This window comes from Pelodiscus sinensis, chromosome 3, assembly GCF_049634645.1.
Source record: "Pelodiscus sinensis isolate JC-2024 chromosome 3, ASM4963464v1, whole genome shotgun sequence".
Lineage (NCBI taxonomy): Eukaryota > Metazoa > Chordata > Testudines > Trionychidae > Pelodiscus > Pelodiscus sinensis.
In genome coordinates this window covers 69,491,635-69,512,793 of record NC_134713.1, presented here as the reverse complement: position 1 = coordinate 69,512,793, position 21,159 = coordinate 69,491,635, and the positions used below count along the sequence as shown (strand labels likewise).

General features: G+C 40.0%; 1 long non-coding RNA gene across 2 annotated transcripts in view; it reads right to left on the bottom strand.

Moving 5' to 3' along the window:
- Nucleotides 1–1,324: 1,324 nt before the first annotated feature.
- Nucleotides 1,325–21,159, bottom strand: part of LOC112545034 (uncharacterized) — a 42,841-nt gene continuing 23,006 nt past the window's right edge. The window contains exons 3-5 of one of the 2 annotated variants that reach the window (XR_012902297.1): nt 7,750–7,855; nt 7,399–7,459; nt 1,325–1,728 (exon numbers count right to left, since the gene is read on the bottom strand). This is a non-coding gene — a long non-coding RNA (uncharacterized LOC112545034). Of the gene's footprint in view, nt 1,729–7,000; nt 7,460–7,749; nt 7,856–21,159 lie in introns of those variants that run through there. The other variant, XR_012902296.1, reaches the window with a different exon arrangement.

Here is a 21,159-nt window from a genome sequence, read left to right as displayed (position 1 = left end):
TCTAGCTTCAACTTCCAGCCATTGGCTCATAGTATATCTAGCTAGACTGCTAGATATGTTCCACAGGTAGATACTTATTGCCTGTAATTATGTCACCCCTTAACCTCCTTTTTCTTAAACGAAATAGAGCTCCTTAAGTTCATCACTGTAAACCAGGTTTTTTAATCCTTTAATCATTCTCGTTGCTCTTTTCTGAATCCAGTTTATCAACACCTTCCTGAGTTGTGAGCACAAGTGTTAGACACAATATTCCAGCAGTGGCCACCTCAGCACCATATACAGAGGTAAAATAACTTTTTGATCCTCCTCCACATTCTCTTGTTTATGCACCCCAGAAGCGCAATACCTCTTTTGGCCTCAGTGTCACTCTGGGAGCTCATGTTCAGCCATCAATGTCTCATTACTCTTTCATTTGGTATAGCCTAAATGATCGCCAGAAGCTCCTTAGAAATGGGGGAACCAGTGCCCAGACCATGCCTTGCCCCTCGATCCAAGGACCTGCCATCATTCTGTCTTCCCCCTAGTGGCTCGATCCTCATTCTGCCTCTTCCAACACCTCCTCCACCTCTTCTCCTGAAGCACACCAGCTCCTTGCTAACTCCTCTCCCCCACTTCATTGATCCTGCTTAAGGTGAGGGAAAAGTGGTAAGGCATAGGCTTCTCACTTTTAAAAGCAATGGGACCAAGGATCTGGCACTCCTTAGCTGAGTTGTCCTGACATCAACATGGACAGCAGCAGGAGTCATCCTACAGCTGGGCCAGACAATGAGAAGCAGTGCATACTGATAGCAAAGAATCTCAGCTAAGGGAGAGAAGGGGGCCATGGCCTCATCACTTTTAAAAGTGGAATCAGGAGTGGGAAGAGGTGGAACCAGAATAGGAAGAGACAGAGAGAGGGTGGGACCTCAAAGGAAGAGGCCAAGCAGGCACAGCGCCTTGGGGCAGAAGATGGGTGCAGACATGATCGAAGTGACCCACACTGCTGGGGAGCTTCTAACTCCAGAGGCATTGGGCCAATATGCCTGCAAAGGGAGATTACCCTTACTGCATCTGCTATTTCTTGCCCTCTAGAAGGCTAGCCGTTTTTGGAGATGCTTAGCCTCCTCTGGACCCCTCCCCACCCCGAGCCTCTTATATGAGTCACCATGTGGTCAGCTGATTATCTAATATGACCCAGATCTTCAGAGTTAGTGCTTCCCAGGATAGAGTCCTTCATCCTGTAAGGATAGCATGCATTCTTTGTTCCTAGCTGAATACATTTACACTTAGCCATCTTATATTTGCTTGCACCGAGTTTACCAAAAGCTTCAGAGGGGTAGTCGAGTTAGTCTGTAACTGGAAAAACTAAAAAAAATCCAAATAATCTTACAGCTTCTTAAAGACTAACAAAACATGTAGATGGTATCATCAGAGCTGAAACTAAGGTTTTCTGTGACTGGGGCAAGCTACTGTGTTGTCTACAGACTTTATCAGTGATGATTTTATGTTTTCTTCCAGGGCATTGATATAAATGTTGCAGTGTAGGGACAAGGATCAATCCCAGAGGGGCCACACTGGAAACAGACCTGCTCAGTGACAATTCTCCATTTACAATTCAATTTTGAGATGATGCTGAAATTAACATTGTTCTGTCCCTCCTCCCCCACACGATCGCTTCATTTTTCAGATTCTTTCTGGTGACTCAGCATCTGAACACGGAGCAGAATCATAGACTCAACAGTCTTCACTCTGCATATGCAAGTCAAACAAAAACTAGGTAAAATATCCAAAGTACTTTATTCTGTGTATTTATCTAGACTATCATCTCAGTATCAGAGAAATATGCTGAATTCCTAATTGTTATCAGATTTTCTTCCACTAGTACACACTGGAGATTTGAGTCAACCACTGAGCCTAAAACATCAAGGCTCAGAACACTCCAAATTAAAATCAACCAATCACTTATTTACCTAGGAAGATAAACTAACAGCAGTAAATGTAGCATTCTAGTTTTGAAGTTCAGGGACTCGATATGTTCACACAAAAATTCCCCTTACAAAACTAAAGCAATAGCCTCAAACCATTCTTTCTTAGTGTTTTCAGAATTAAATGTTTTCTATTTACTCAGTAGACTAAAAAAGCTGAAGGTGCTGCCGGATAAAGAAAGTAATATACCTGACCACTCAAATATCTAGCAGGTTTTATTTAACGTCCCCTAGCAATTACATATTCCTGTCTCCAAATAACAATGAGCAAGTTTTCTCTTGAATAGCTCCACTTGGTAATCCTTTCATGTCTATTCTACTCCTGAGTTGTTGCTGCACTGCACTGTCTACAGGGAAAGTGATGCAGAGTGAAAAGGAGCAATTGTGTGTGTCGGTGTGTGTTCTTTCACCATGCCTATAAAACCCAACCCAAACTGTCAAGGTGACAATCCAAAACGATAATCAAAACCACTTTTTACATTCCATCTTGTAACTGCCTCAGGCAAGTTTTAAAGGAGATGCTAACAATTCCCAAAGAATAGCTGGTATTAAATATTTGATATAACCAGAAATGTATACCATAGACATCAAGCTTATGATATATATCTCTGTAATTTCTATATCATAGGTAAATAGACATATTTCAATAACAATGTCTTAGGTATTTGGAAATCTACATAAAAATCTGTTTACATTTTTAAATGATTCTGTTTATGCAAAGCAACTACAGCAACAAAAAGGGATTTTACTAGGGAATAAAATATATATGCCAGGAAAATATTTTCAAGAGGGCCCTTTTAGCTGTCTGCATCTTTTTATGTATTTTCTTTAGAATAATCTTGTATTTATACTATGGAGTAGCTTAAAAATGGTAAGACTTCCAATTAAGAAAATAATTTACACTGATGTCCACAGTCTACATTTTAACATTTACCCAAGCCTTAGTATCTATTAAAATGCAATTCATGTTTATATAATGTCTTTCACCCTGAACACTGAAAAAGCTTATAGCGAGGAAGAATCATAAACTAAAGAAAAAGAAGGCTTAAGGAGAAATTCATAGAGGTTACTTGGCAGCTCAGAGAGAAAGAGAGAAAGAGAGAGAGAGGAGAGAGAGAAACCGAGCAGCATAATAGGAGGAGTGACCTTGCTCCCAGCTCTTCAGAGTGGGAGAAGAGAAAAGCAAAGAGACCAGGAATCAAGGGAGTAAATGGTTATGAAGTAGGTGGACAGTTGGTGAGAGCACTAGATTGGAGTGAATCTATGGAACATTTTACAAATCAGCAGAGCAATTTGGTCTAATTTGGAGATGGGAAGGAAATTACAATTACTTGCATGACAATAGTACCTAGAGACCCTGATACAATACTCTGTACACACACTGTACAAACACATGGTAAGAGACACTCCCCATGGAACTTATGCTCTAAATCTGAAACACTCAACTGAAAGAACAGACAAAGAGTAGGCAGGGAACCAGAGGCATAGAGGGATGAATTGACTTGTCCAAACTCACATAGCAGATTAGTGGAAGAGTCAGGAACAGAGTCCAGGACTCCTGATGCACAGTCCGGTGAACTAGCCCCTACACCCAACTCCCTTAAGATGAAAATGTTAGAAGACAGGTAGTGTTCAGAGAAGAATTTCCCCGGTTATTTTAACTTATTTCTACTTATAAAATGTCAGGAAGCAGACTGCTTTTTTCAAGTTTGTTATTTAAATATATCAAAGAAACCATTTTTGTCAGTTTCCTCCTTTTCAGTAGATTGATAATACAGGATTTACCATGAGTATTAAACAATTGGAAATAAAAAGAAAATGACAAGTTATATGCATAAGTAGCTTATCTTATTGCCTTTACTGTGTAACACAGATACATGTAACTTTTGTCATTTTCATGCTTGTTATTAAATTGAAAGATCCAAACTGGTTCCTTGGCAAACCAAACCCTCTTCTAGTCATCTGTAAAGTATCATATCTGCACATTGCACTGTACACATGTGTTATAAAATGCTGAGGGTCATGGAGCGGGCAGCAACTGAGAAGTCTGGACAATTAGGTTTTCTGAAAGCAGTCAGACTAGAAGGCTCAGGCTTCATAGTAAATTCCAGAGTTGAATTTTGTCACCAACAATGCCCTGCTATTGGTCCCTCACATATGGGGCTTAAATGTTTCAGGGACATAGAGAAAGGACTTTGACATAAAAGGCCCAGAGATGGCTATGGCATCAAACCTGATAATGGGCCCTTATTCTCTCTATGGGCAGTTATAGCACATGGTAGTATGCAATGGTACCATGTGAAGCAATGTGGAGTATGGTTGTAATATGCTTTGACTAGTCCACGAGCTGCTTAGTAGGACAACTCTATTGTGTGCTAATGGGAGCTTCCAAGTGCTCTTCACAGTTAGTGTCAGGTAGTTTAGTTCACACAGGAATTATTATGGAGAAAGTTCTATGGCTTGGGCCATGCTGCTGTAGGCCAGACTAAACAAGAGCAGCTCATGGAAGGACAATGTGCATCTTGGCCTCCCCTGACCATTTTAGGTGGGCTATACAAAAGATGGACAGAAAGAGGATCCTTTTGCATTGGATTTTTAAGTATTTTAAATAGTTTTGCAAAAGGGAGAACACATCACCAGTAAAAAACAATTATTTCTTGAATTACAGCAAAAAAAATGAAAAAAAATTTCCCCTGAATTAATTCCATTGAACATCAAGGAGATTCCTATATTATAGTCTAAGGCTATGGCTACCCTAGAGATCTTGCTCTACTGGTGCAGCTGCACCATTGTAAAATCTCCTATGTAACCGTTCAATCCGGATGGGAGAGAGCTCTCCATTCAACATAATTAAACTACCCCCCATGAGCAGCTGTAACTATGTTGGCAGGAGAGCATCTCCTACTGACAAAGCACTGTTCATACCAGTACTTCTATTCATGTAACCTATGTGTGGTTTTTTTCACCAACAAAAGTGCTAGTATAGACATACCTTAAAGTTTCATGTTTTGGACATAAGAACATAAGAATGGCCATACTGGGTCAGACCAAAGGTCCATCCAGCCCAGTACTCTGTCTGACGACGGTGGTCAATGCCAGATCCCCCAGAGGGAGTGAATCAAACAGGAAATGCTCAAAGGATCTCTCTCCTGCCATCCATCTCCACCCTCTGACAAACAGAGGCTACAGACACCATTCCTTACCGATACTGGCTAATAGCCATTTATGGACTTAACCTCCATGAATTTATCTAGTTCTCTTTTAAACCCTGTTATAGTCCTAGCCTTCACAACCTCCTCAAGCAAGGAGTTCCACAGATTGACTATGAGCTGTGTGAAGAAGAACTTCCTTTTATTTGTTTTAAACTTGCTGCCCACTAGTTTCATATGGTGGCTCCTAGTTATATTATGGGAACAAGTAAATAACTTTTTCTTATTCACTTTCTCTACACCACTCATGATTTTATAGACCTCTCATATCCCCCCCCTTAGTCTCCTCTTTTCCAAACTGAAAAGTCCCAGTCTCTTTAATCTCTCCTCATATGGGACTCATTCCAAACCCTTAACCATTTTAGTTGCCCTTCTCTGAACCTTTTCTAATGCCAGTATATTTTTTTTGAGATGAGGAGACCACATCTGAATGCAGTATTCCAGATGTGAGCGTACCATGGATTTATATAAGGGCAATAAGATAATCTCCATCTTATTCTCTATCCCTTTTTTAATGATTCTTAACATCCTGTTTGCTTTTTTGACTGCCGCTGCACACTGCGTGGACGTCTTCAGAGAACTATCCACAATGACTCCAAGATCTCTTTCCTGATTAGTTGTAGCTAAATTAGCTCCCATCATATTATATGTATAGTTGGGGTTATTTTTCCCAATGTGCATTACTTTACATTTATCCACATTAAATTTCGTTTGCCATTTTGTTGCCTAGTCACTTAGTTTGGTGAAATCTTTTTGAAGTTCTTCACAGTCTGCTTTGGTCTTAACTACCTTTAGCAGTTTAGCATCATCTGCAAACTTTGCCACCTCACAGTTTACCCCTTTCCCTAGATCATTTATAAATAAGTTGAATAGGTTTGGTCCCAGGATAGATCCTTGGAGTACACCATTAGTTACCCCTCTCCATTCTGAAAATGTACCATTTATACCTACCCTTTGTTTCCTGTCTTTTAACCAGACATGGGAACTTAATTTTCAGTCTCTCTCAGGGTATGTCTACACTACCCTCCTAATTAGAATTAGGAGGGTAATGTAGGCATACCGCACTTGCAAATGAAGCCCGGGATTTGAATTTCCCGGGCTTCATTTGCATAAGCGGGGCACCGCCATTTTTAAATCCCCGCTCGTTCGAATCCCATGCAGCGCGGCTACACGGGGCACGAACTAGGTAGTTCGAACTAGGCTTCCTTGTTCGAAATACCGTTACTCCTCGTGGAATGAGGAGTAACGGTAGTTCGAACTAGGAAGCCTAGTTTGAACTACCTAGTTCGTGCCCCGTGTAGCCGCGCTGCACGGGGTTCGAACGAGCGGGGATTTAAAAATGGCGGCGCCCCACTTATGCAAATGAAGCCCGGGAAATTCAAATCCCGGGCTTCATTTGCAAGTGCGGTATGCCTACATTACCCCGCTAGTTCAAACTAGCGAGGTAGTGTAGACATACCCTCAGATAGTGAAGGGAAGCAGACCATAGAGATTAAATAGCTTAGTAGGAGCTATTTCATACGTACCATTTGTGTTTTAATTTGTTACCAGACTGGGGGGTCAGGCAGCTGTTCTTACAGTACTCACAGTTGAATTGCAGGGTGCAGGCATGCTCTCAAGTTCCAGCCTGATGCAAACCCTGTTTCCTGCCAGCTGGGGAGAAATATCTAGAAACAAATGTTTTATTTGATTTTCTTTTACAGCAGTGCAATGTCAGCCCATTCATTTGGGATCCAATGAAATGGGAAGTGATATATGTGAAAAATAAGGCTTCCTAGAGAGAAGTTTTTAAAATTTATTTTAAAATTTTGTGTCAGCACTGTAGATTATGCTCAGTTGTCAGCCACTGAAATAAATTGTGCCTGCAATCTAGGAGGGTGGAGCATGACAGGTAGTGAAGTAGCATTTTCATTAAAAAAATCCTCTGAAATGTGTCAGGATGTGTGCAGCTCAATAAGAAGCCACAAGAGGAAATTAAACCTGGTGATATGTATCTCCTCGTTATAATTCCCTTTGGCAAGTGCCTAACAAACTTTGGCTCATAAGACTGAGCTGGCAACATTTCAATTATTCCCTAGTGAACACAATTGTGATGTCATAAAGCATTATTACATCATCACATAGGTATTGGAATGAGAGGTACAGGGACTGCTGCCACACCCCCAGACTTAAAGTGGTTTCCATCATATGCAGGGTTTACTGTTTGTTATACTTGCTCTCAGCACCTGTGCTATCAAACCGTTCCAGCATCCCTGCATCACCAAAGATTCAAACAGCAGTGACAAACTGGAAAGAAGAGAGAGACATTCCTTACTGAAATATGCTGAAACACCAAATGTAGAGAGGTTAAACATAGAAAAATATTCACAAACATACATTACCGTACTGTAATATTTATAATTACAGAGGCCCGACAGACCTCACTCAGGATCAAGGTACTGCTGTGCTAACTGCTGTATAAAGAGGTTGCCTGCCTCCAAAGAGCTTATTTTTGTTTACTGAAGATGTTCTTTACCATGTTTTCCCAATATGAAAATTTTTCATTAATAAAGGGCAAAACGGCACAATTTGAATACCTTGACTCACTGGAGCTATACATTCCATTCTCAATAGTTCTTCATCCTCCTAACTTCTGTACAAGTCAAGGCCAGAAGGAAGCATCAGATCATCTACTCAGATGTCCTGTATATCACAGACAATACAATTTCATCCAGTTAGTCAATTACAAGTTAGGCAATTAAAACTGGAGTAAGGTACATATATAAGTACATCAAGGTTCACGTAGTATATTGGATGAGGTAACAAAAGGGGGAAAGGGACTTTTGGATTAGGACCTCAGTTTTCAAGTCTTATCTGTTCCATAGAGTCATTAACAATTCCATGGTACTTCTGTAAGAAAAAAAAAGTGTACACAGGTATTTTTGGACAATACTTCCACTTGTTGGCACTGCGGTGCACTTGTTGCCCTGCCTTCCAGAAGCATTTGCCTGCACCAGCCATATTTCACATCATAATCCTCAACTAATGAGGGCTAGGAAAGCTTTCAGTGGACAGATTACTCCAGTGGTCTCTAACCTTTTTAACCATGAGATCACTTTTTGAATTTAAATGCAATCCAGGATCCATTTCAAACCCAAAAATCATTGCCCTGCCTCCTTCCCACTCCTTCTCCAAGGCCCCACCCCTGATCACTCCATCTGCTCAGCTAGAGCAGGGATTTGAGATACAGGAGGGGTTCAGGACTGGGGCCAGGGTTTGGAATGAAGGTTCCAGCTGGACACTGCTTACCACAGTGGTGGTGTAAGGGATGAAGGCAGACTCACTTCTACTCTGGCCCTGCACCACTCCCAAAAGCAACCAGCAAATTCTCTCCATCCCTGCCCCCCCTGCTCTGTGGAGATGGGGTACAGGGTGGAGGGAGAGGCACCCTGACATCAGCACCCCCTTCTCTTCTTCCTGTGTCCTGCACAGCAAGCAAGAGGCTCCCGGGGTTAGGGTGGTAGCTCCAAGGCAGAGGGCAGGAGCAACATGGCAGTGCTGAAAGAGGCAGATGAAGTGCAGGCACTTGACAGCCTTCTGGCCAATCCTGTCAGGATCACCTGTCAAAGGCTCCAAGATCTACCAGTAGATCCTGATCTGCTAGTTGGTGACCATTGGGTTACTCAACTGCCCAAAAGGTTTCTTTCACCTCTTTCTGAAGCATCTGGTACAGGGCAATATCAGAGAGGGCTAAATGGAACACTAGCTTCATGCAGGCCTTTCCTATGCTACATAATTAGGTTAATGCAAGACAACTTAGGCTGACCTAACAATAGAAGTGTCTACATTTAAATTTCACTTCTGTGGATGTAACTGCCTTCATGCTCTGACTTAATAACTCTGTTGCAGCGCAGGTCCTTTTGACCATGGCCTCGCGTGCGCATTGCCCATTCTGCCACACAAAGGCCCCTCACAGAAAATGTAGGCCGCTGACAAAGAAAGAATAACTTGTAAGCGCACAATGCAGCTTTCTATGAATGGAATTTAACCTTGTAGGCATCTAAGAACAGGGAGGTGAGCATGAAAAGATAGAACACAGCTGCAAGAGATAGTTAAGACTCCCTTGACCGGTCTTTGAAGGTAGGGAGATAGGCATAGGGAGATAAGATGCAACTGCCATGCACACTGACCATGCCCACACCTGGCACTGTCCACGGGGCCATCAGGAAGGCATCATGAAAAATCCTATAGGGCAATATTGCACATTATCTTATTACCAGCCTATCAGGCCCAGCCAGGGAACAAATCCTAATAAGGTACCAGATATCAAGTTACGTTATAAAAGACCCTCAACCCCTTTGTTTAGCGAGGTTCTGTGTATTGAAGGCACGCGTCTTTTTGCTCGGCTGAAGGATTGATCACCCTGAGGCTGCCTCCCCACCCTTCGAGTCAAAGATAGGGATGTGCGAGTTCTGAGCATGCTCCAAGTTCTAGTGTGTCTTTATGTAGTTATCATTGCTGGATTTGTAAGTATTGCTTAAATATATTAATTATTAGTTTAGTTAATAGTTGAATTGTGTTAATTTCACTGTGTAATTCTGTAGAGTGGAACTGAGTTCTATTAACCACACTGTGTAAATTGTATAATCTTGTGTCATGTAGTGGTGTTGTATTTAGGCTAAGTATAAGTGTTAGAAATAGTAACCCAGGAGTTGTTAAGTTGTAGAGGTAGATTAATAACTAACTCCACCAGCTGCCCAAAATAACCATAGAGGGGCTGGCTGTGGATGGAGTTTTTATTATCATTATATTGGCTTTGTTTTTGTATTTTTTGCTTGCATGCTGTGCTGCCTTAAGCGAATTAGAAATAGTGATTTGGTATAGTTGAATTGTAATCAAAGAAGTTTGTAATTAGTTAAGTATAGCTAAGTTTAGGTTCTTCCACCCTGTATCAGTATTAGGTAATTTTTAAAATCATTTGAAAGTTATTTGGTTTTGATAAAAGAATCATTCCATTAAATACAAAATCATTTGTTTCACCATCATCCAATAGTTTTCACTGGGTAGTCGGCTTTAACCCTTGAAGCTCCCACCACATCAACGAACCAAGGTGTAACAAACTCCACCACCATGAGAGGTGTAGCATCAATGTCATGCAGTTAGGTGGACAAAGTATCATGCATGACTATGTCAACAATTAGTGGCTTTCATAAGCCATCCCACAATTCCCTACACTGACAGTACAATCAATAAAAACTCTCCTGGTAAGGACACAAAGCATAGAGTGGCACAAGAGATATAGTTACTGCAGTGGTTGTATGCCAACATAAGATAGAGTCACTGAATTTTGAAGTGTAGACCTGCCCTAAAGCAATTTCTATGCTCCTATATAAGACCATGATCTAGAAAGCCCTTGAGCACATGTTTAACTAAGGATCTGAGTAGTGCCACTGAAGTCAGCAGGTGTACTTGTGCTTAAGTGCTTTGCTGGATCAGGGCCATAGTTAGTATGAAAGTCTGAGTGGCAAATTTGTCACTACTTGTCCTTTGAGAAGAGCTTTTCTTCAAGCTCAGAAATGCATAGTGACTTCCTTACCTCAGTCATATAGTGGGCTGAAAGCCTTTGTTGTATACCATGGATATACAATCTGCTAACTTTCACATAAAGGTTTTGCTATAGAGGCTTAAAATGATCCTAATTGCAGCTAATATACACTTCATAGAACAAAGCTCTCCATTCTAATACATTCTATAGTATAAGTCTAGCATTCCCTGGATCCTTATATCAAACTTATTTATGGGCAACCTTGTAAATCCCAAACATCTATAATGCATTCAGAATGTTTGTTGCTTAGTAGTGACATACAGTAAAGAGAATATAATCTTTGGTTAGAAAACATCTTTTGTGACATGTTACTTGTGACTGCTTCATACAGTTGGTGCCTGTAAATTATTTTGGGGGAAATCCATAGTCTGGATTTCAGAACTGGCAGCTTTTGACATCAGAATTATCAGTTTACAGAGAGTGGGAAATAAACCAAAACAAAACACACCCTCTGTTCTTCAGAACAGTAAAACATTGCATTTGTATAACAGTGTAATCCTGTGAAGCACTAAAAGATAGCATCATAGAAATCTAGCCAATATTTTCCTTCAGGATATAAAATAGACAGTGACTTATGTTGGAGTTACATGATGCTGACAAGAGGCGATAGTGATGCTTAGCAATAATAACATTGCTAATTACACTGCTATAATAAAGATATAATAAATAATGCTATTAGTTCCTTTCTAGCATAACACATCCTTATGGAATTGTAAACACAGATAATATGGCTGGCAAGCATCAATTCTGATCTATTACAAAGTGAGGAAAGCCGGCCTCTAGTCCAGTGAAAATAAAAAGGACCAAAGCTTTTTTTGCTCCACTTACTGTAGCTTTGCCTGGTATTTTTTATGAAAGCCTCACTGGTAATATCTGTATGATGAAAGTGAAATAATATTTCATAATAAAAATGTATCTCTTCAATTTTAAGCTTTAATAGTAGTTTTCAGACTTATTTTATAAACAGCTAAGACAAATCAGTCCTTCTAACATGTCAAAATGTATTTGAAACCCATCAAATTTATATTTGGAAACTGTTAAACATTTCTTAACATTTTTCACATACTGAAGACAGTTTACAAAAGCTTCTTACATGTATATTTAATGAACCATATTTGTAATCAAACATTGGGATCACTTGCATTTCTTCAGTGAAGAAGCTGCATTTGGCAAGTATATTACAGGCTACAGTTTTTGAAGATAGCTTTTATCTACGTCTGGTATCAGAAAACTAAAATAATGTCACATTTGCCTGTATCACATAACCTTTAACCAGAACAAACTTTGACCTTTCTTTCTAGTGAACAAATATACTCACTTTCTTAACCCTTTGATTTTTTTTACTCCCAATGTATATTATTGATCATTACAAATTCAATGAACATTTTCTATGATTAATAAATACCATTAAAAAAAATCTGTGCCACTACTAAATTGCATTGATTATATGGTTGAGCAAATGAGCTAATCCCACAACAATGAGGTAACAAAATTCTGTCTGGCAGTCAAAAGCACAATGAGGATACCTCTGAAGAGCAGCAACAGAACTGCTTCTCAGCACCAGCACTGCTGCCAATGTTTTCCTGAGTCAAATATTACATACATTTTAACTGTGTGTAGAGGATTACAAAAAATTCCCTATGTGCATCTCCAGAGAGCAGCCACAAAGGGTTAAACAAAACCAACCCTGACAATACTAGAAACAGTTCTCTCAGTGTGTGTTGGTTCACTGCTCCACAGGGCATAGCAGATGTTGTGTCTGGTAGTAAGAAGGGCCCAGGAGGTGTGAGCTGTCAATCACTTTTTTTCTAAGTGCAGGCTGTGCTATGGATATGAAGCACGACTAAAACAATCTGTCTCAGCTGGGGTGTGTGAGGTATCAATAACCCTTGGTAGAGGTGTCAAGAGCCTGGCTGGAATCAAACTACCCTGCTGACCAGCTGCTTAGCAAGTTAACAAGCTAGCATTCAGCATTCACTGTCCTCCCAATGCAACAATTAACACAACTGGAGAATGGCTCTATTGAAATTCTTAAGAAGGAACTTCACCAGAGCTCCCGCATATCACTATAAACACATTTACATTTTTAAAATATAAATCAATACAGAAAAAAGGTTGTAATAATTGAAGAGGCCAGATGAAAGCTAATGAAAACAATGTATTATTTGTAAAGGACATGTTCAGCTAGAATATTATCAATAATTACAGGTTTGCATTGAATAAACTAAAAATACAAAATATTTTCACATATAGGCATCACAGTGATCTGTATCTACCTGTACAATGTAAAGAATGAAGCTATTGTAAAAAAACTCCTCTTCAGAAAACAAACTAACCTAAATTTAAACAATAGAGACAAATAACATGAAACAGTTGTGCTGAGCTAGTAAACTAAATAGCTGTGTAGCTGCTTGTTACATGACTGCTCATAGTATTTATATAACAGCCAGAGTGTAAAATGAACAGACAAACAGTTTGAAAGTCTTAAACCACTAACATTTTACACTCCTGGGTCATATTCTATTCTCGGTTATACCAGCATAAATCTGGAGTAACTCAATTAAAATTGACAGATTTATACCAGATTTACACCAGTTTAACTGGGTAAAATCTGACCATGGGTTTGTAGAAGTATTATTTGATTTTTCATTTTACAAACTGCTAACTCCAGCATGCTAAGTTAATGCTTTTCCTGAGCCCCGCACACATTTTTTTTTGTTTTGATTTGAAAACTGAATTACTTTCAAGTCCTTTCGTATTCTACATTACTTTATTCTTTGGTTTTGTTCTCAAGGGCATCAGGCAGTGATTATATACTGTTCTGTTCTGCAAAAATACATGGTGTACAGCAAAACATGAATATTAGCTTTAAACAATTTAATGTTGTTTGCTTTGAAATTCAATAATGCCATCAGCCCATAAGACCTCTTAGAGCAGAGCATTTCACACAGTGAAAGCTGCTTTCTGCTACAAAAGCACAGCAGCTGTGGCTCCTGCAGATACTCTTAAAGACAGATATAATAAAACACTGGGAGGGAGTAGGTCGACACAGGAGCATGAAATGGACGAGATGAAGCCCCTTTGTCACAGTCAAACAGGCTGTAAAGTTACTATAGTAACATACAGTATTAAGCTCCAGGTGGATTGACTTAATATCGCCTAAACAGAAAAAAGGTTAACAAAAACCAAAACAATAATTACACTTTCAGCCAGAATGCTGTCATTTTCTATTTAACCAGAAGCAGGATGCAGGTTGTTCTCTATTCAGGTGGGCACCATTGCTTAGAAGTTTAGAGCAGAAGCAAAGTTGTCAGAAAAAAGAATATGGCCCATTCCTCTATTCTTATGTTTGAAACATTAGGAAAATACAGGCAAGAGACTGAGGCAGAATGTAACTGTCTTCAGGAGGTGGTCAAACTTTTCCTGGTGTGCGAAATCTAAACACATTATGGTGTTCAGAATCATCCTATACAATTATAGATGGAAATATTAGCCATTTTCCCACCTATTAAAACTAGAGGGGCTCTAATCTGTTAGTCTAAAATCAAGGGAATTTCATCTGAGATTATATTCCCAAAATGTATGTTTTAAAAAAGCCAAACATACAGACACATAAATAGAAACACAGAGGACTTGATGTTGTCGTCCTTTTTTTCACAAAAGGCATTGGGCTCTATTCCTTTTATCTTTTGTTATTCACCCAACAAAAACATAACTATATTCTCAACTAGGGATGTAACAGTATAGTTGATTAACCGATAAGCAAAAGCTTACAGATTAATGCTATACACTACATGCATTTCCCTCCCCCACCTTGGCCAGTAAATTTTTTAGCAGGCTGACCAGCAGCTTAGCTCAGTTCTGGCTCGTACTGGGTCCAGAACTTACTCCTGCTCTAGCTCTGTATTTAAAGTGTATTAGGAGCAAGCTAGGCAGGCAGCCCAGCTCAGTTCCGGCTTGTGCTGGATACAGGAGCTCATACCCACCTTAGAAAGGGGCTGTTGCCACCCCGCACTGCTGCCTTTTTATCAGAGGCAGCAGCACTGGGCAACAGGCAGCCAATCTACAAGGGGAGCTGGTTTTTAAACTGGCTGCCCTTTTGGACCAGCTCCTGCCTGACACCCTGCACTGCTGCTTCTGATACAGCGGTTGCTGGCCCCACCCCAGGGGACTATAGAATAGTTGACTAAGCGATAAGAATTCATAGGTTACTTGACTATTCAATTAACCGATATTTAACATCCCTATTACCAACTGGCCCTCCCCAATGTTCAAATACAGACAGCTTCTTTACCCCAGTTCTTTATATGATCATTAAGATAGACACTTTGTGATAAACCCCTCACAGAAAGGATATTCAGGGCCAGACTATCCCTGCTCCCATGCTGTAGCAGCAGCAAGGGCAGAAAAGGCTCCTCCCAGTATTATTTTTGCTGCAATGGCCATTTACCTCAGTCTGGGTGGAGAGATGTCCCAGGCTGCACCACAATTCTGGTAACCAAGCAATCTGGGGAGATTCTGCACAGAATAAGTTTAGTATGGTAACATTTCCTTGTTTCATTATGAAACTATTTAGGACAACGGAATTGACACATTTGGGGAAGTGGAGGAGTCAGGGCAGAAGGCTGGATAAGTGAGGGGTGCAAGGGGTCAGTTTGGAGGTTGAGGGGTTGCTCAGGGTGGGGGGGAGAGTGCAGGAGTGAGGGCAGGAGACGAGAGGAAGGGAGCTCACAGGAGGTGGTGTGGGTTTAGGGCAGAGGTATAGGAGTGGCCACCTGCTTCTCCCCAGGGCCAGCCTGGGTGGGGCACACACCCTGATCACCAGGCTTTCCCCAGTTGGACCTGGGGGGCATGCATTCCATCCACTAGCTTCTTCCCGGGGCTGGCTTGGCAGCAGGAGGTGGGTCATGTGATGACCGGCAGCTGCTCCCTGGGCAGGCCAGGGTAGTGGGTGCTGCCAGCCAGTGGCAGCTATATGAGGTGCTTGCTGCCCCCCTCTGTGGTCATGGGTGTCTATAACTACCCTAGCTCCTTCACTCCTCCCTTTTTGTTTGATATGAGAAAAAGAAAGGAAAAGTTGTTCAATCACAGTATCCCAGCTACTGTTTTAGTCAGTCGCCTTTGTGATCTTAATACTTCTTCACAGTTAACGGGCATATGTTCCTGGCCAAGTGTTCTCTGTCAGCTGTTCAACTGTGCGGCTGTTCAGGAAAGATCTACATGCTGCCCAGCTGATAAGAAAGCACCCACTGATAGTTTTTTTGTTTCTACTATTGGTGAACATTTGCACATGCTTTGATGCACATACAAATTTATTCCACACTTGAATGGAAAAAATCTACATATGGATGAAAAAGATTAGAGGGCACATTGTTCCTGGCCCTCTCAGAGGTTCATGCTCTGCTTAAATTCTGTCATGACATTGGCTGCCATCATTGTTTTGAATAACTATTGCACGTAGGTGGCTAAAGTAGGACTATAGCATGCACATTCAGAACTGATTGGTAATGCACAGGGAACTACTGAGAAGAGTTCACTGGATACAGTGCCTCCAGTTAGCGTTGTAATGTTTGTATGCCTAGCACAACCTGAAACTGTCCTTGATATATGCCTATTTCACCAACAGTATTCTTTAGCATTCCCTGTCCCAGGGATCAGGGCTTAGTCATGGGAGGATATTTTTACATTTAGCAACACGTTCGTTCAGCAGCAGCCGGGTAGCAATGCCCACAATGACAGTTAACTTCAGAAAATCCCAGTCTCTGTATGCAGCTGGCTTCAAAGCCACCAGACAACTTAAGATCAGGTCAGAGGCTGACTATTTTAGAACACTAGCACCGCTAGTTTTGAAAATACCCTAATATTACAATATGTCGAAAGGTGATACTTGCTTTGTCAGCACCTCTTCCACCTTTTAAATTTTCCCTTGCACAGGACTTGTCCATTAGTTGTTAGGCCTGAGTCAAGAAGCCAGGGTAGTTTGGGTACCTAGATCAGAGCTTTGCTGTCAAGAACTCCTGATGCACCTAGCTTCAGCATTGAAAATAATCCCAAATTCCAGGGCATCCCAAATTAAGTGTTCACATTCTCTGCAGTTTGTCCAAATGTCCCCACGTGAAAATTCCAACTAATCTAGTTTAGGGGCAATGTAGTTCCATACATTAAGCATAGGATTTGGAGAGAACAGCCATGTATTATAATCTTGCTTGGTGACTTTGGCCATGTTATTTAACAGGGAACATAAGTCTTAAAGAGCTTATTAGGGTACATATACACAGCAACATTATTTCGAAATAACTCAGTCTACGTCTACACAACAGGCAGTTAATTCGAAATAATGTCAAAATATTGTCAAGCTGGAGGAATTTTTACTCTGACTCCTGTAACCCTCATTGTACCAGGAATAAGGGAAGGTGGAAGAAGAGTGCTCTATTTTGAAATAAGGCTACGTCTAGACTACAAGCCTCTTTCGAAAGAGGCTTTTTCAAAAGATACTTTCGAAAAAGTAAGCCGCTTTTTCGAAAGAGAACACCCAGGCAGTCTTTCGAAAGAGAACACCCAGGCAGCTTTCGAAAGAGCACTTTCGAAAAAAGGCGTTATTCCTTGTGAAATGAGGAGTACCGCCGTCGAAAGAAAAGCCACATTCTTTTGATTTAATTTCGAAAGAACATGGCTGTAGTCTAGACACAGGTGAAGATTTTTCGAAAACAGGCTATTTTTTTCGAAAAAACCCTGCAGTCTAGACATAGCCTAAGTGCTGCGTAGATGCTCCCAATTTCGAAAGAAGCTATTTCAAAATAAGATACGCAATTGTTGTAGCTCAATTTGCGTAGCTTATTTCTAGTTAAGCCCTTCAGTGTAGATGCAGAGGGCCGTATAGTTTTACTTACTTCCTATCACAAAGGAGGTATGAGGCCTAATTGTGATGTGCAAAGTAGGTTGCTGTGTGGCAAATTAAATAGTGTTAAATAGTGTAGAGTGGCAAATTGGAGCAGAAATCAGTCGCTCCTGATTTACAAGCAAGTTTTTATCCTTTAAAACATATGGCTTTGTACAGATACACCAACAACATTTTTGATGAAAGGGTTTTCAAAGTTCAAAAGTGTAAATTAAAATCTAGAAGTAGAATATGTTTAACGAACATCCAACTGTAAGAAATATTGTGCACCAAAAATTATTATTTTAATATTATAAAGTTGATCCCCTTTCTCAGAGGTTAGTGAGTAGAAAACATTGTTGAAAATCATTTTTCACAATTAATATTTTGATTAATTGAACTCTTTAACCAGTGGTGACATTTTCACTGCACCATACATTTGCTTTCTCCATCAAAAGGGGAAACTCTATTTAATTCAAAGCATTAGAGCTTTAATTGCCCTTTGCAGGACAATGGGAGAAATGACCAGTGATTCTACACTGTTATAGAACTACTGAACATGCACCAAATAACCCTTCATTTCCTTCCCATCCCTCAAATTTTACTTTCCTTTAAATAAAGCCCAAAAGCCATCATATTTGGAGTAGCCAAGCTGTTAACATACAGGTGGCTTGGTTTCCCTGAAGAGCCTCCCAAAACCTGCATCAAGGACCAACCATAGTCCTGGGGGGCGGGGGGGGGGGGGGAGAGCGGATGGTTTGCCAAAAGAGGTCAATGTATCTAGGTTTTAACTTCCATTTTCAGAACTAGTGCATAATGATTGAAATCCAATGCTTCAGTCTGGAAAAAAATATAGGACTACATTGTATTTTATCCTAAAGCTAAGGAAGTAGCAATAGTGTCAATATCCATTTGGGCAGGTAACAATATGAAAACCTGGTTACATTGCTTTCATGGGTTAGCCTCAAGCCCTAGATCACAACAAATCACAAAGTATAAGAAAGTTCAAATATAATTTGCTAGTCAGATCCATTTGTATATTCATTATTTCCAAGTTAAAGCAGCAGGATTTCAGGTTATTTTCCTTATACGGGATGCTTTCAAAAATAAAGAAGCAGTTTGATTTAAAAGCCATGTTTTTTCCCCCAAGATTCACTTCTGCTTATGTTCTTTGTACTTAAAATAAAGCTGAATTTTCATATTAAAAAGTCACAGAAAAGAGCTTTTCATGTTACAAGAATGATATCGATTAGAAGAATTTATTCTTAAGACAAACAAATAAATTATGCAGTTGTGAAGCTTACTTATTTAGCTTTTAAAAATGGGATTTCAATCCTATCAAAAGCTGAAGAGCTACATCTATTGGGCATACATATGTTAAAGACCTGGGAGGCATTTTTAGATGCAGTTTGCCAGCATTGCTCTTTGGTTCCCAGAATATGTGTTCATTTTTTGAAACTCATTCAGTAGGTTTACAGGAAAATGATAAAAATGGAACAGGCAAGTGATGGAGGGAAACAGCAATTTTTTACACTGTTTTGTTGCTGAAACAAGAGTCTTAGCCTTTTCTAATAAGCACAAAGAAAATTAGGGCATGGATATTCTGCAGGTGGGAGCATGCTTCCCAGCTCCAGTAGATAGATGTGTACTAGCTCTGTTCAAGCTAGCATGTGTAGCCAGGGGAGCATGGGCACCAGCTTGCCCTAGCTATCAAGCAACTATCAGAACTACAATTGGCTACTGGGTTACTTTTAGCATGGTAGCTCAGCCAGAACTAGTGCATATCTGTGTACCCAAGCTGGGATGCACTTTCCCACCTGCAAAGGAATTTTGTCTTTACAGTGAAGGAAAATATTACAAAAATGAAAAATTAATAAATACACCATAGCACTGATCTTACTGCTGAGCTTTAAAAATAATACAGTCCAAATTTTTGGGTATCTAGTTTATATATTCCCCAAGCAAAGTTTTCTATAAACACCAAAACAACAGCAAAAGTCTACAAATGAAGTCCTTTAGGGCACTTACTATTTAGAAATGTATTTATCAAGGAAGAACTTATGTCTGATTGTGATGCGCACTATAGATATCTCTGTTATAGAGGATAGCTTAGTTTAATAAACAGAACATGGAACTGGTTGTAAGGACACAACTGATCCTGCCCTGACCAGGTTTTCTCCTTTCAGGAAATAACATGCATCAATCACTGAATAGGGATGTTAACCAGAAAGCATACCAATGTGAACGAAGGCTTACTAGTATGCTTACTCATTAACCAGCCCTTATCTATTAACTCAAGCAGCAGCCAGCTGCACAGAGCAGCCTTGCTGGGTGGCGGGACCTCAGTCACACAGCTGGACACCACAGCCACGGCAGTGCTGGTGCCAAGCAGCAGGACCTATGTTGAAATGATTAACCAGTGAAGCAATATTGTTTCTTCTCTTTCTCTGTCCCTTAGTAGTGCCACTTCCCTGGTTCTTGGAAGGGGTACTGAGGCCTACACTCTACACTGGCTTCCATCCCAGGAATCCTACAACAAGAAGGCAAGGTCTGTACAGACTTGTCCCATAATGCTATAGCCTTTGGCTGCTTCTTAGCTTGTCTTCTTTCACTCTAACAGTGACTGATGTCTCTGTCACTCTGCAGCCCCCTTCTATGCTCAGCTGTTGGGGTTTATGATAGGGCTTTGAAATGATTTAAAAAATAATCACAGTTAATCATGATATTAAAAAATAATTATTAAGCACAGTTTTAATTGAATTGTTAAATAGAATAATACCAATTTAAATTCATTATACATAATATGGAAGCTTTTCTATATTTTCAAATATATTGATTCAAGTACAACACAGAATACAACGTGTACAAGTGCTCATTTATATTACTTTGATTACAAACTTTTGCACTGTAAAAAAAGATAAGAAATAGCATTTTTCCATTCATCTAATACAAGTACTATAATGTAGTATTTTTATTGTGAAAGTGTAGTTTACAGATGTAGAAGGTAGGGGGAAGCTGTCACTTCATGAAGAACAGTTGATGCAGCATCTGACCAAGTGGTCACTGTTTGCCATTATGGATACTTTACTTTTGTTCCTTTTCTGTTCTATAGTCTTTCAATCTAAGCTGAGGGCCATTCAGTTTGAAAATATTCAGATTGCACATGTAACTGCCTTTAGGATTGAGGGAATTATGTCTCTGAAGATTGAAAGGACAGGATACAGCCTAGATTGGAAAATACTGAAATGTTGTGTGAAAGGCTGATATAGCACAAGAACTTCTTTCCTGAATCTGGTGGTCAGATGATTAAAATTTTGTTTATATGGAAACACATATGTAAACAAACACTTAAAACAGAATTTATTGATTACAACATTACCTTAAAAATCATTGACTCCTAGAATTACTAAGCTCCCATTTAGGAAAAACAATACTTCTAGCAAAGCATTCTTATCACTTCAGTACCTAGCTGCTGGAATTAGAGGTGCTGCAGGTGCACTAGCATCTCCTGACTTAAAATATTTT